The 16,376-nt window shown below is 41.4% G+C and overlaps 1 long non-coding RNA gene across 1 annotated transcript in view; it reads right to left on the bottom strand.

The window, feature by feature from the left end:
* Positions 1–350: 350 nt before the first annotated feature.
* Positions 351–16,376, bottom strand: part of LOC141926331 (uncharacterized) — an 84,838-nt gene continuing 68,812 nt past the window's right edge. The window contains exons 2-3 of the long non-coding RNA XR_012624104.1: positions 1,136–1,323; positions 351–825 (exon numbers count right to left, since the gene is read on the bottom strand). This is a non-coding gene — a long non-coding RNA (uncharacterized LOC141926331). The remainder of the gene's footprint in view (positions 826–1,135; positions 1,324–16,376) is intronic.

Raw genomic sequence — 16,376 nt, forward strand, 5'->3', positions numbered from 1 at the left:
AGTCAACCTCTGCAAACTAACTCCATGCAGTAGAGCTGACAATGCTTCCTGTGATGCATGAAGAGATAGCACTTTTTTTTTGTGTCTCCATCTCCTAATTATTCACTTGAGGCAGTCTCTCAACTGTCTGTAGCTAACTGGGGGTTACAGCCTCGGGTCTGGCCTTTCCTCACACTCTCCAAATGCAAGGTAAACATGCCTCCAGGTGGTCCTGGTGGTTTCCCTGAGACCACTGTTCTTCAGGGCAATTTCAGTACAAACCTCTATGAAATATATGCATTTTATTCATCAGCCATATACATATAAGTGAAGAAATTAATTGATGGTATTTCAGTTTGTGTATCTGCACTGTAACTACTACAACTTGTTCATACAGGAGACGCTGATAACTCAATAACAAGCCAAAGCAAAAAAGACACTGAGCAGCATTATTAATTGATAACTCAAATGCCAAATTTTGCGGTACTCTGAAATTGTCAGTGATGGTAAAGCCCAGACAGCTAGATAGTCTCAGGGATTTAGGTAGACATCGATCCAGTGGCTGATGACCTGCCTTTTGGGCTTGTAGTGATGCTGGTAATCAACTCTAAGCAGGAAATTGTCCCACTGATCGACTCAGCAGCTTAAAATGAAACATGAACTGAAATGGTTTGCTGGGAAGCATGTAATCTGAGGAACTTCTTTGCCTTTAAAATAACTGATAGATCCAGGATGTGGTGGTGTGACGTGAAGGTGGCTTATATCTCAATCCGTGAACATGAATTGGTCTTCCTCTTTTCTTTCTATAGGAAGAAGTCTGGTGGGGGTAGGTTATCTTCCAGAAATCTAGAAAACAAGACAAAATATGTTGTCATATATCTTTACTGCTGTTTGCAACATTATTTTCTGCTTAGGATTTCTAGATACTTACTATAACAACGCACATGTAGAGTAAAACCAATTCCTGATCATGGATTTTACCAAAACAGAATTCAGTACTGAAAACATAGCATGCATTTTGAGTTTTAATAACAAATACTGCTTAAAATGATTCTATCTCCATCATTCCCTTTCTAACCAGCATTCAGTAACATTCAATAAGTGCTAATGTAATAAATATTCACTAAACATGAACATAACTTGAGAGTTCTCCTACCTGGCTGCAGTCATCCAGTACTCTTCAGAGGAGAAGCCATCTTCTCATCTTTTCTCCTCTTTTCTTCAGGGGGTTTTCAGCAAAGGTTCAGCCACCACATTTTAGCTTCTCCTAAAGCTGCATGACTGTCTTTGCTATGCATCATATGTGTTCTGATATCCAAAACCACCGGAGACAGATTGAAAGATCTGTTGGTAGGTAGAGAAGACACTCTGGGAAGAATGGGCCTCAGATTCTGTTCTCTGTGGAGCAGTTGCCCTCTGCTACTAGCCTGATAAAAGAGCCTTATATAAAACGTGGTATCATCTGGGAAGTGGAATCATCTCCCAGCACTGGTGAAAATCCCTGGAGATTTATCACTTTCCAGATGAACACCTGGCAATTGATTTTCTTTATCTTGCCTAATTTGCCTTTGATTTCTAAGTCCCTAAGGCACCGAGAGATCAGAAAATAGTTCAGTCTATACAAAAAAGAAATGCACCTTTCTTCTCAGCATCAGTTCCTAAATTGTTCTTTCATGCACTGCTATCGCCATGTGTAATTACTTGCAGGTGTCAGCTGGAACATGATGGGTTTTGTCTTCTCAAGTGCTTTGGCCAGCAGGAACCCAACAAGCTTTGGTTTACCATGATTAAGGGGCTGGTTGGTGGTCTAAATGACCACTGGAAAAGGACATCTTATAAGATAAGAGCTTTCATTGTCAGTCATATGGATTGCTCCAGCTCGGGATGTTCCAAAGCACTGTTGCTGGAACAGTTTGGACCTTGCTCTGAAGCCAGTGAGACATACGTAGACATACAGGACTCTGCAATAATTTGCAATTCAGTGGTTGAATTCCACTATGGGCACCAGGACAAGGTAAGGAAACCAGTGATCTTGATCACAATTAGACCTGATTTATCCAGGTTATTTACTTCTCATGGACTCCATATCCCACCAATTTCAGTTCTTTACATGGGCGCTTGTCACTGTCTTAAAACCCTTCAGCAGTGATTGCTGTCTGCTCTGTTAATTGATGATTTAATTGTTCATTACACCTATTTATGTGTGGCTGTCAGGAAAGGTTTTGTTTCAGCTATGTAAGTATAAGTAAGAACAGTAAAACCGATGGGATTTTGAACTAGGCACTGGCTTCAGGGAAAAACCTGAAGATTGCCTGCAGAAAGAGAACGAACTGTAGAGATTTTTGTTGTCCAGCAGACTGGCTGCTGGAGGCTTTTCAGGTATCAGAAAACCTTTCTCAGGGAGTTTCTGCAAGGCTTTGACATTTATAGGGTGGCTGTCGGCGTTGCATAACCTCAGGAGCATCATTATCATTGACCTATTGCAGAGCTGCCACTATTTAATGTACCATGTTCTTCAGCAGAGCAATACTTACCAGTGCTTTTCTTAACTCATGTCTTGTCAGTAAGATCTTTCTGCTGTGTCTCTCGTTTCTATTTAGAATATGGAGTATTAGTAAGACAAAGAGGCTCTAAAAATCAGAGAACTGGGAATTATGAGCCATTTTTGTAAATTTTGGCCAGGGTTAATTTCTAAAAGCTAATTCTCTTTATTATTTAGTTGAAAGAATAGATTCTAATGCTGTTTTTATTTTGTTGTTTCATTTTTAACCTCCATTATTTACACATTTCTTTAAATTAGCTGGTTTATTCACAGCATTCTTTAAGGCTTCTCCCCCTAGATTATTTTATCGTGGCGACTGAAGTGATCTCTGTATAGTCAAACACTAGTTTGTGCAGCTCCCATCGGGGCTATTCACATATCCATATGTGCACACAGTTCCCACTAATGCTTGTCAATGGGACTTAACATATGAGCATGGACAGGAGAATAGACCCCTTGCTGGGCACTTGACTTGATGTTGGTTTTTTTTTTTTTTTTTTTTTTTGATGTTGATCCAGATCACTCACAGCAAACATTGCTGTTATTAGAAATCACTACGCTTAACAGGACCACCGAATGCAACCTCTCTTTCCTTCTCCTTCTTTCCTATGGGAGCTGCTTGGTGGGGTTTGAAGGCTCAGGGTAAATACTTCATAGACACAAACAGGAATCCAAGGTTATTGCATTAAGTAGCTTTATTCTGTGTGTTCCCTTCTGTTTGCCATGCAGCAGTGTACAGTTACGCCTCTCCTCTGAAGAATGGGCAGAGTTTTTTAAGGCGTGAATTGGGTTCTGTCTGTGGCTCCATCTAGGCAGAATGGTCAAAGTTTTGACATTCAGTACTTATGAAAGCAAATGGAAAGCTAAGGTAACTTTGAGCATTTGCATTTTATTTCTGTATACCTGTTTTTAGCATCTTTAGTGGTTCTTACAACTGCGGACTCCCCACTATGCTGGTATTCATGTGCATATAAGTTAAGTGATGACAGAACACTTTCCGTCATGAAGTTGAAGTCTTCAATATGTTTTGTAAAACTGATGCATCTTGTACCATCTGTAATCCCACTCCACTGCAATTCAGGGACATGCAAATGTTGAATCATTATTATTTGCTAACCATATGAAAATAATTACTGATTTCAGTGTAATTTGTAATGAACATGTGTCCATATTTGAAAGGGGAAATGACCAAGTCAAGATGTGTTCTCTCAATCTCTTTTCTGCTAAGATGTTTTCTGCTTGTTAAGCCACACTTTGAGATTTTGGAGGGTTGGTTTTTTTGAAATGTATGATCCTTGGAGATGTTTACTGAGCTATAATTCTGGGTGTACTAGGGACCAATGAACTAAAGTAAAATCAAACACGGGCAGGAAATACTGTGTTTCAATACTCAGCCTTTCAGGAATGAATTTATTTAGTTTAAATCTTCACTTTCTACCTCACTCCATGCTTTCAGGCTTTCTTTAATGGTACTAGAAGCATGAACAAACTGATAACAGAGTACCATGAATCAACAGTGTCTATTTTCCAGAAGATCTGGCCCCGATTCCACCAGCAGAGTTTGCATATGCTCAGCAAAAGTTTTCTAGCATTAGAGCTGCTAAACTCAGTGCAGGTTTTATAGGGAACAGGCACCATTTGGGCAGAGTGCACAAAGCCTGTCTCACCATTCAGGGGGTTCATGAACACCACTCTACAACCTTCTTTCAAACATTTGCTAACTTTTGGGTGCTCAATCTTGCATTCCCAGCAAGAACTTCCCCTCTTCATGCGCAATTAAATGCCATTTACAAAGCAGGTAATGAGTTAAAATAATTGTGCCCCTGTTGCCTAGTAGGAAGTATGTCTCTTAACTGGTACTAGTGGATGGCAGCTATTAGTTACTCCTACATTAAGGTGCATTCATATTGAAATTTTGTACTGATATTACAATGCATTTGATTAAAATGCAGAAGAATTACACATTAAATATCATGTGGCTGGATGGAAGCATAATTTAGCTGAGTCTGCAGATGCAGTCATGCAGGTGTTTCCGTAATTCTGATTCCATTGGTAAAACCGTCGATGTTCAGTGGCCCTCAAATCACATAACCATCTGTGGTTCAGTTCCTTGTGAAAGGAATTCCTTGTGCCTTTTATCAGATACGATCATTGGATTCCTGAGCAAAACTTTTGTGAATCAGGCAACATTTAAATGTCAGGTGTTTTGAGAGGAGGGGAGGTATCACAGACATCAGGTATTTCAGCTTGCATTTGTTAAGCACAGAGCTAGAGTAAAAAGAGAATAACACCCCGGCTCTTTGGGCAATATCCCCTCACTCCAAGGAAGGGTTATGCTTTCTTACATAAGAAGGAATCGAAGTCTGGATTGCATCTGATTTGCAGTTTTTGAAACTAGTCTGTGCTTATGCATCTCCCTACAAAATAGTCAGGTACCTGAAAAACACTGTATGACAGGTTTTATAGGTAGATTCACATTTTCTACTTAGACCTATCATTGATAAATACAATCTTAACAGCTGCAACTATTGCTACTTTTAGTGTTCACAAATAGCAAGATGATGCCAACGCAGAGCCAGAGAGCTGAGCCCAACACGCAGACAAGTCCACAACTGATAGCAAAGAAGTTGTATATGTGCATGTCTGCTAGATTGAGAACTTCTTGAAGGAAGAAAGCTGTGATTGGGAGCAAAAGACCATAGAAAATAGGCGAGGAAAGCAGGGACAGAGCTTCCAGGAGCAGCGCTCCCTTACAGCTCTGGTTCAGCAAAGGGGTAGGGCTGTGGCGCGGGGGTTTGCAGTGTAACACAGCTGCTGCCCTTCCTATAGTGTTTTGCAGCCCATAGGTCTTTCCAGGCTGGGAACATCTAGCCCTTCACTACATTTGGAAGCAGGTTGATGTAACTTTTGGAGGATCACAGACTTCACATCGTTGGAACACAGTGTGAAGCAATCTAGCTAATGTGCAGTTTTGTCTAGAAAGTCTTTGAGGGTTGAGCACGGTTCAAAAGAAAAAAAGCAAGTCAGAATCGCGGACAGTTCCCTCTTTACCTCAAGGGTCACCATGTTTACACATTTTGAAAGAGTTACTGAGCTAATTTGTAAAAGACTTTTATATATTAAGGAAAAATAAAGACCTCACAAGAATTTTAGTCCGTCAGCAACATATGGAAACAAGAAAAATCTGTCCTCAGTTGATGAAATATTTATTTATCATTGAAATCCCAGACATTTGCATCCAATGTAAGGGCAAGACAAATCTTATGCATAACCTCCTAGAGAATTCAGTTAAAAGCAGTTTTGGATACCTGTAAGTAATTATGCTATCACATTCTCTAACGGATTTAATTCAGGCCAAGTAGCAACTACTATATGTCCAAAAGATAATGAATTAGAGCAACGCTTTGGCATATGCCCTTTCTGAAATGTTAGCAGCCTCTCAAGTGACTTGAAAAATGGGCTTCAATAAATGGACAGGAAAATATATGCAATTAAATTCAATCAATAAAGCTGTCCTTGACCAAAGTCCAAACATTAAAAACAACTCCAATTGAATTATGAGAAATCCTTTTCTGATTTTAACTAGATTAGTTTAATCACATGTGCACTGAAGTTGCATGCCATTCCTCAGTAAGTTTATGGAAACAAAAAGCAACGTACTATTCCCCATCTCTTGCTTCAGCCCAGCTCTAGTTGTTCCTTACAGAAGAGGAGTGTTCTAGAAGAACCATTTTCTTATTACCAAGGCCACTCATTCAGGGGAAAATGGCAGAACAGGGTCCCAGGTGACAGCCCTAGTTATCAGCCTTCTCTCCTTCTTTACTTCCACAAAACTCCCATCCCCATAACTACACAGGCTCTTTCATTCCTCTTGTTGAGAAATAGAAATATTTCCAGAATCATAAAAAGCTACTCAAAATGTGAAAACTCTTCTAAATCTTACAGTAACTGGAAGGTTTCAATTACACCCCTCCCCCTTGAGCTTTTTTCTACTGTACTGAGGATAAATACGCAAACAAAATCAGAGGCGCTCCAAATTATGGTAAGAATACACATAGGTACAAGTCACAGATGTAAGCAAACCTGGAAACAGAAATCCTTCAGAAGTAAAAAAAAAAAAAAATAAATTAAAAAGTCAGAGGCTTCTAGAGATAAGTTTTTTTGCAACAATCAAATATTGCAAGAGCCCTTACAAACAACAGAGTATGTATATATTCAAATCCTCACTAAGACATCCAGCTTGCTCTGTGCCAACTAGAGGAAATTTAGGGATTTAAAACTCTGTGCTGAAGTACCTACCCTAGCTCCCCATTGCCTCAAAGAGAGCAGGAGTTCACCTCTTCTCTTCCCCAGTGATGTAGGAACAGCTGACAAATAACTTCACATAAGCCAAACAGCCATCAGCTGGGAGTCGCTATACAAGTCCTCTTGCCTGCAGGAGATCTGAACCAGCAACACCTGTGAGATAACATTGCTTGGCTGGTTCTCCAAGCTGTCCTGTACAATGAAAGCATTCTCTTAAATTCAGAGGGAAAATATTAGGTTATTTTACATCTGACCTTTCAGCCATGAAGCACTTAAGATGGATCTGGGGAAATAATTCATAAGTAGCAAAGTGTTTGTTGAATTTTTACTCTTTGGGGACTTGTGGGTTTTCTGCAATTCTTTCCAAAATCAAGGCTGAGTTATGACAGAATGATTTGCCTTAGATAAGGGACAGTGGATCAGAAACAAAGTTATTTCCTGCCCTATAACAAGAGAATTAAAGCACCACAACCCACTTTTATTCCCACAAGCAAGTGGGAGTAAAAGTATTGGTGGCAAATGGCCGCAAGGGCCAAGACTTGCCTCAGTTTTCTTTCTCATCAGCCTGCATGAGCTGGATGGAGAACAGCCATCCATGTCAGTGGCTGTGCCCACCCCTGATCTGTGATCTCTAAAGCTCTCACAAGGATGCAACTTTCTGACTCATCTACAAAAGTAACTCTCTCATGCTGAATTCAACCCCCCCCCCAAAGCGTGGCCAGCTGCAGGACGTGGAAATCTTCATACGGCTGTAGCAATTGAACTGAATTTCACAGCTGATTGTTTGCTGGCCCTGCAGGATGGCTCTGGAGACCTTCCCATGAACGTATCCCCACAAAAGCTCTATCCAGATCTTTAGTGGGATACAGAGCCAAGTGTGACAAAACTTAACCGTAGAATAATATGAAATATTACAATAAGAATATTATTACAAATAAATGGTCGGCACTGCAGTTACAAGATTGGGAAAACTTACTCTGATTAAGTCTCCTACTGACTTCATTTTGACCACATTGGCTGATACTTCAATAACGTGTCAGGCGATCAAGCTGAGTGGGAAGACACCTGAAAAAGGCAAATACCTTCCTGCTGACAGCAGAACCTCTGCCTTGGACAATCTTTAGCTGTTTGCACACATACTGTGAAGCCCAAGAAGCTTGTATTCCCTTAGCAACCAAAGTTGGCACCTGTGATATTTGTTTTCAGCGACTGACACCAAGAGTTTGAACTTACATCTGTTTTACTGAATTATGGTAAAACAGTATTAGTAACTGCAAAAAGCAGCTCTAATTTGGACAATGCCATCCAGATCATTTGCAGCTTGTACTGCCTGTAATTTCATTTCACATCCCACCCAGAAAATACAGGAAACTGCATAGCAGAAGAACATGACAAGTCTTAACGCAGGCTGGGTCTCCACAGCTTGACCTACTCCCAGATATAAAACTTGCTTATGTAGAAGTTTTCCTAATGTCTTTTATAGTTCATTTGTGAAGGATTGTCCACCTGGTGCCTTATCACAAACTGTGGAATGAGTCCAGGAGATGGCAACAACATGAACTGCTGTGGGGGATAACAAGGACTCTGTTATGACTGGGAACGTTTGCAGTACTATAAATAACTCTATCAATATTGTGATAATGGCACTTTAAAGAGGTCTATTTTACAAGTGTTGAATGTAAGAGAGACCACAGCTGTGCTCATTAATTCTGAAGTATGCTCCTCTCTACGTACAATTTGCAGGTGTAACAATAGGAGTGTTGACTCAGTGCAGGTCTAGCTAGTGTTTGGATTAAAAAAAAGGTCACAGTAGCATGATTAGTTCTTAACGAGTCTTTATTGTGTTTGGCAGAGGGAAAGCAAATGATGATAGTTTAATTGAAAACAATAAAAGTAAAATGGAACTTTGTTACAGAATTTAGCTATACGTAAATAGCTTCTCCCCCCCAAAGAGCAAGTACCGTAATTGACAGCAGTAGATCTTTTGATAATTAATTGCAGTAAATTATCACTTGGCACAAAGAAGGCATAATTCTAATTAATTTGCAACCTTTCCAGCATAACACTGAATTGAAAATGGCACTGCTGTAATTTTTTTTCAAGCTAATATAGAACTGGAGTACAAACAACATTGTGATGCTTTCTTGTGTTTTCCTTGTTTGGAGTTGAACCGGGGTGATTCGGTCCTTTCCACACAATTGCTGTACCACACAGAGATGACCCAAATGGGCAGGAGTTTCCTGCACAGTCAGAATTAATCTCCCACAGCATGGGATAATATAATTAGGTACAGAGATCCAGGCAGAGAACTGCTTCAGCTGGGGCTCGTCTGGGACATCAGAGCCCTAACTTGAGGACAGTCAGGGCTGTAAAGTGTCCCTTTCATTCTCCTTTAAATCTAGATTTGATTTGAAAAGAAGGTATGTGGTAATGTGGACAGGCCAGACTATTTAGGCAGAGCTAAGAACTACAATATCTGTCAAGTTCATCAGCCTCCATCTTGTTAACAACTTACAAATGAATTTTCTTTACCTCTGGGAATGCAGATCCCCCTTGGCAACTGCAGGACAGAGCTACATGGCAAGTCCTCCTGAGGAGGTGTGGTGGAGGGAGATCTACTGCCGGCTAACAGCACAGGCGGCTTTTAACTCTTGAGGGCTGCCTGGATACAGTGGCCAGCAAAGACATTTTAAGCAGGATGTTTCGTGAGTGCTTACGGATGAGGCGCTGTTCCTCTCTTATCATAACTAAACTTCACGGCACGGCAAAGCTCCCCATCTAATGCTTTGTTAATGGAATTAAGATCTGGGCCTCAATCTGTGACTTTGCACACAGCCCACGACTCTTCTATGCCCCAAAACTTCTCTGTGTCCCTGGGAGATAATATTTACCTCCTGTACATCAGTGTTGTGAGAATAAATTAACTTTGGGAGAGTATGTTGAGCTCCTTGGAAAACAGTTACTAAATAAGTGCAAGTATTATCATACATTAAATCAGATCAGCTATTAAAAACGAGAACAAGTCCTCAGATCTGTAACCCTCGCTACATCAGTTTCTCCCTCCTTTGCTGATTACTGTTAGCCTTGATAATAATGAACTCAAAGACGATATTAGCAGCCTAACCTATACTATGATTTAATCTTGATTGCCACAGATCAAGGTTTGATTTAATTGCTCTAGAATTAATTAGGAAGAGAAACAAGTTATAAAAAAGAATTTTCACTCTAAATAAAGAAACTGTTTACATTCAATTGGAGTTCATGTTAGAACAAATCATTAAGCTATAAAAGATTACATCTGGGCTAGAATTAAAGTCAAGCCGATTCATTAACCCAAATGGTAGCCCAGAGATTACCAACATGGTATTTCTGCTTTGGTGATCAAAGGATCAAGGGATACATGACCAGATGACCCTAATTGAAGCAATCTCCACTGAATTTTGTAAATGAACTTGAAAGTACTAAGAAGATAGTCTCTAACTTCTGTCAACGTGGAGAATAAATTTGTACTGGTAGCCTTACTTTATACAGGAAAAGGAAAGAAAAGATAATGGCAATCCTTTATGCAGTACATAAAGCAAGAACATTTTTCTTGAGTTATGGAGGAACCTTATCCAAATTGTTTATAGTTGTCTGTTATAGCTTTTGAAACACAGGGAATTTACAGTCAAAAACTTCATCGCTATTGCCCTGTCAGTGACCTCATCACACCTGACCTATAGGGAGTATCTTCTGTTGGGTTAACCCATAAATCAGGCTGCATGCAAGGCCTTTCTCTCAAAAGTTGAATTAGGTATGATAGTTTTATTGTGTGAGCTACTGTTCACTGGGGACCGAGTAGGAACTGCTGACTGTATTTCAGTCGAGAGTGCAGGATGAACTTGAGCCTTGGTCCCAATGGTGAAAGGCCAAGTCTGTACCTCGCTGAACCTCTAAACCTACAGACCTTTTGACTCTGCATCGGGGAGAGCTGCCGATGCTTTGTCAAGGTAATAGTTGGAAGTATAAACTCAGTTTGTGTTTCAAGTTTTAAATAAGAAAAATACACTTACGTGCTGGAAAGTAATAGGGTATGACTTCTTTTGAAAGCCTGGTATAGACATTAGTGAAATTCTACATATCCCTCTGTGGAAAATCAAGAGTCACTGAGCATAACAACTTCCTGAAGACAGAGACTATAATTCTTGTTATGAAAGGGGAGGAATTGGATGTGATAACTAGTGATGGACAAACTTCAAAAGGTTCAGGGCTTGTGCTTGGTTTGGATAACTGTCCAGGAGCTTTGATGCATATCCAAAGCTTATCTGGACCTCCTGGGCCTGTAAATATTGGGATGGAAATCTTGCAAGAACAGGCTCTCTCAAGAGGTTTTTCTTTTTTGGTATTTTGGGCAAGTATTCTCTTGTCATGCTGGAGATACAACAAAAATAGTAATGACAAGAAATAAGACCTGTTCTTAAAGAGTACTTTGTCAAGTCTCAATCAAGAATAAACAAAAAAGCTTCTCTTCAAATGCTTTCCGCATCGCCAGACATTCTTGGGGTTAAGAGGGGCAAACTTTTAAAGCAAATGGGGAGAAATATGTCCCAGTTCCTTCTGAAGCTTAACTGTGCTACAGTCATTTTGAGTTGGGCACTTTTTTCATTTTACCTATTTTGACACAATTTCTTCTATGTATAACATAGATAAAAGTGCTGTGCAGATTTTGGATAAACAAGATGTAGATCGAGGTAGCAAGAATACTGGCATCTTCTGAAATGTGGTTTGTGTATATAGCAAATAAAGTAAACTCCAACTTCCAAAGGCTAGACTTCCCATGAAACCTCACGTGTTTGAGAAAGTTTTTGTACGTGTGTGTACTAAAATGTAAATTTTCCCTAGTTCTCTATAGACACAAAGTAGATTATAGCTGCTGAAACTGTTTCGCTTGGTTTTGTAGTGCAGATTATTTGGTTTGTTCACCATAAATGCAGTTATACAGAATAAAATTTCCTTGGATGATGAGGAGTGGGCTCCTGGAGCTGGTAGAGGGGTATGGCCTCTCTCTCAGGCTGGAGCGACAGAAAGGGGGGGCACTTCTGAAAGCTGTTTTCATGACTGGCTAGAGATGAATTAGTAGATTCAGTTAGGTTTGTATTTGGAACTACTGAAGCCAGGGCTGAGCTTCCTATATATTTGTTTTACTATTGGCAAACAGTTAAAGTACATGCCATGCCTGAAACACCAGCTTAGGCAGTAGAGAGTTTCCTGTGACCGAGTAACTTTGGAGGAGACGTAAACCTGTTGTCTCACCATGCCACGCTCAGGCATGGTGCCAGGGTGTGGGGCAGCATCTGCCCCTCCTCAGCTCTTGGTGTTTTTCTGACCTGCAGAGAAAGTTCAGTAAAACAGATCTGTGGATTAAAAGCCCACCACTGTTTCAGGTACAGGTGTTATTTCCAGGTCTTGTGGATTGTAGGGGAAGAGGTGTCCTCTACCCTGCCTCTCAGAGGAATTGTAAAACCGGTAACACTTTGAACTTGGTAGCACAGGCTGGTGGGAGAGGTAGAAGAGAAGGTACCCCACCATGGGGACTGAGGGAGAGGAATTTGGTTCCTCCAAGTAAGACTTGCAGGGGCCCCAGATGAAGTGCTGCCACTCCTTTTTCCTAAAGACCAATATGAAATAATGATGGGGAGAGGTGAAGGCTGGAGGGCTTAAAAGTCCTGGTTAACCTGTGTGCCAGCTCATTTAGGTCCTGGAACCATAAGTGTCAAGAGCAACCACTGGCCCAGCCCCCATAGGTGAGTCACAGCAGCACATGGCAACTGGTGTGGTAGCAAGACCTGGGGAGGGACTTCCTTTGAAGATCAGACTGGTCAGGGTCAAACTGACTTTTTATCACAACATAATAAAAAAACCTAGTGTGACTTTTTATGGGTTGAGGTTTAAAGAGCTCTGATGAGGACCCCAGCAGATGGGGTCCACTGCTGAGCAGGAGCTGGGAGCTGATCTACAACAACATGAGGATTTGTGATTCCTCAGTGCTGAGAAAGAGGCCAAAGCCCTTTGGAGCCCACAGCTGACATCTCCTAACCTGTACCCAGGTTACCCAACTCCTACCCCAACATTATCCCTAAATGGACATGGTATTGCTTAACTGTGGGTTGGTTATTTTAAATGTTAAGAAGTTGTAGTCTGCTATTTCCATCCACCTCACATGCTGAAGTCATTGCTGCCTGCGTGTCTGAGCCAGCGGACCTGGCTGTGTTCCTCTCCCATGGCAGCCAATGGCCTAATCCAGCTCCAAGTCAATGGGAGTGTCTCTGTTGACTTCAGTGGAGGCTGGCTGGGGTTTTGAGGAGCTGGCTGAGCACACGGAGAGCAGCATGCTGGGCTCTCCCAATGAGCATTGCAACCCTTGCGTGCCGAGGAAGATGCTGGAAGCCCAGTAAGCACAGTTTGGCCCCGTCGTAGTAGCAACACCTCAACTGGCTTCTAAATGAATAGCATTAAACATTGTTGCGTTACCAGGGGATGTCAAGTAAATGAGCACATACAAACCCAGCCAATGCACACAGAAAAGATTACCATCCGTATTCAGGAAGCAACAAATCAGGTCTCATGCCACTGTCAGGACCATTTAAATTGTCATTGGCCATGTCACCCTTTCTTTTTTTAGCTGCTCGGTAAGCCACATTTTGGCATCTTTGTACTCAGATATATATTTTATCTTCAGTAGTGCATATGAAATCTAATGTATTAATAACTTGGTGAATAAATTTGCATCCAAGACTCCATTATTTTTATCTTGTTTTTCTCTTTAACCAAGTCACAAAAAGTATACAGTTTAATCTCCAAATACTCCAGAACAGTACAGCAGAATTAGGCGAATTAATTACATATTGGCATAACAACACTAAGAATAGAGATCTCTACAGAGCTTTGCAAAAGGACACTTTTCTACAGATGGAAAAACTTAGATACAGAGTTAAAGTTAGTCCTCTAAAAAAACATGAGAGGAAAACAAGTAGTTCAAGTGTCTGCTCATGCACTCAGTCTTGTTTCCTTGTTCGTTTTTTCCACTGTTGGCCTTTGGCTGCCCCAAAGTTGCCGGAGCATTGATTAGACACTGCAGAAAAGGAAACTGGTGGAGAGGCTAGAGGATAAACCTGGAAGGGTTTCAGACATTCAAGGGATAAGGCTGACTGAGGTGCTTAAATGTTGGATATAACTAATATGCAACAGAGGCCTTCAATGAGATCAAGGTAGCAGCTCATCACTGGGAAGGCTTCAGTTTTCTGCCATCCAAGAGCAGGCACAGAACAGAAGACCAGCCATGTCCTCGCAAAGCCTCAAGCCCAGAGGCAGATTAATGAAGAAGGAAGAAGACTTACAGAGCCAAACTGACGCACGGTATCTTTTAATGGAGAGATTTTAGATCTGCATGAGTGGGCCTATTCCTTACCTCATTTTCCCCCGAGGCAGCCCCCCTTTCCATGCACTGCCTTGGGACCCGAGGTCCTGAGGGAGCAACGACAGCAAGTGGGGTGAGCTGCTCACTGCCATTCTGTGCTAAACTATACTCATTTTAAGTACTAAATGGGCAATCTGAATGAAGTTTATGTCTACTTAGTGTTTCTGACCTATTGAAGATGCCGGAGTTCCCTTTGCAGAAGGGTAGGTAAGGCAGCCACCAACTAATGAAGAGTGTCCCGTGAGAGCTGCTGTAATTTTTAAAAAATAATCCTATTGGTAAATATATAGACAGCAGAAGCAGTGGGAGGACAAAACCATCTGATCTGTACATGGAAGAGGTCTGTAGAGATGCTCTCTGTGTGGAGGAGGATGGGTCAGTCCCAGTGCCTCTTCAGTTTTGAGCCTCTCGGAGAGCTGTGGTGGGGTTCTGTGAGGTGGGAGTCCCACCACCATGTTTCACACCAGCCACTGACAGCTGCAAAATGTTGGCTGTGTCTTTCAATGCAAGCCAGCGTACAGCTGGGCAGTATTCCTTACATCTTTCTCAAAAAAATCCAAAGTATCTTGGGAGAGGAATCTGTGTGTGCAGCTATGCAGGCGGAGAGGCAGGGCCTGCTCTGCCTGTCCGTCCTCGGAGCAGCCGCCTCGCCCAGAGCCAGCTCTCCCCGCACAGCTACCCTGTCCCAGCAGGGCTGGGGCTGCTCTGTAGTTTACAGGCTTGGTGGCAATGTGACTATTTCTACTCCTGGCAAAGCGTGAAGCTGGACAAAGAAACTTTCCTTTTGCCTCAGGAAAGTCAACTTATGGCTGATCTTAACCAGAGTGTCTGGTGACTTCTTTATTTTTCAAGGCATGGCGTTTGCAGCCATGATAACTGATGAACCCCCTTCCTAGAGAGTCAAGACCTGAAGGCAGGTGTAAGTTGGGAGTGTTAGTAATGAAGAAAGTCCAGACCCTGACTTTTGCAGCTGCATGCCCTAGGATTTTATACAATGTTAGTAACACAGTTTGGGGGAAATTTGTGGCTGAGGGAAACAGCAGGCTTTTCTGTATCCGAAGTGAGATGTGTACCAAATATCCAGTCACTACAACTAATTCTAGGAAGCAGGATTACTGGTTTTCCAAAGTATGAGCTGTATTTTCTCAAATATTAAGCATTTATTTTCAATCAGCTTTTTGAAACACCAGTAAATCATTTATGATGATTTTGCTACCTGGCCTCCAATGCTACTAGGGGAAGATGTGTATACAGAGACCTAGAGGGCAGATGGCAGGAAAAAGGAATATGAGCTACCTGGGAACTCTGCAAAGAAGGTCCTTTTAAAATTGAAGCAAAATAATTTTTAAAGGCATTTTAATCAGAATTTTTTAAAATGATCATGAGGAACTTGAAAAATCAAGCTATGTATTTTAGTACCTGCAGGAGCTTTTAGACCCCACATGTAAAAGACTTGGCCTTCATTATGGATATCTGATTAGCCAATATATTTAATCTCTCATCAAAAGGTCATTCAACTGAATTCCGAAACACACATACTTTTTTTTTTTTTTTTTTTTTTAGATAAACACATGGAGTATTACCATAACTGTTACTCTGCTCTTCTGAATAGCATCAATTGTAATGCTCTAACAATCTGCAGGGGTTGAAGTTTTGCAGCTGGCTGCCTGGTTTGAACTACTTGGAGCTGCAGGTCTGCAGCAGAGCCAAGTCCAGCTCTGCTGTTTGTGGAGGAAAATCTCCCTGAGGGCCAACCAGCATGGGGACTGCTCCACCAGGGATGGTGCAGCTCAGTGTCAAAGACAGTAATGGATGCCTGCAGACAAAATATAGGTGTCAAAATAATAATTAAAATAAAAAGCACCTGTTCTAAACTGATAGCTTCAGTTGGAGAAGGTGAGATAATGCCAGAGGATTGCATTATACCTCAAGGGAGCGATCCTGTGATGGGCAAGAGGAATTGCTTCCTGAAGTGCCCCTCTCTTCCTTGACTACCAAGGCAGGCTAATAGCTTTCTCAGAGTACACATCTAGTTTTTAGGCAGTAAAAGGTAACTGAGGTGAATCCACTCTTCATGCCCAGATGTGAGCATGC

Source organism: Strix aluco, chromosome 8 (assembly GCF_031877795.1).
Source record: "Strix aluco isolate bStrAlu1 chromosome 8, bStrAlu1.hap1, whole genome shotgun sequence".
NCBI classification, from domain to species: Eukaryota; Metazoa; Chordata; class Aves; order Strigiformes; family Strigidae; genus Strix; species Strix aluco.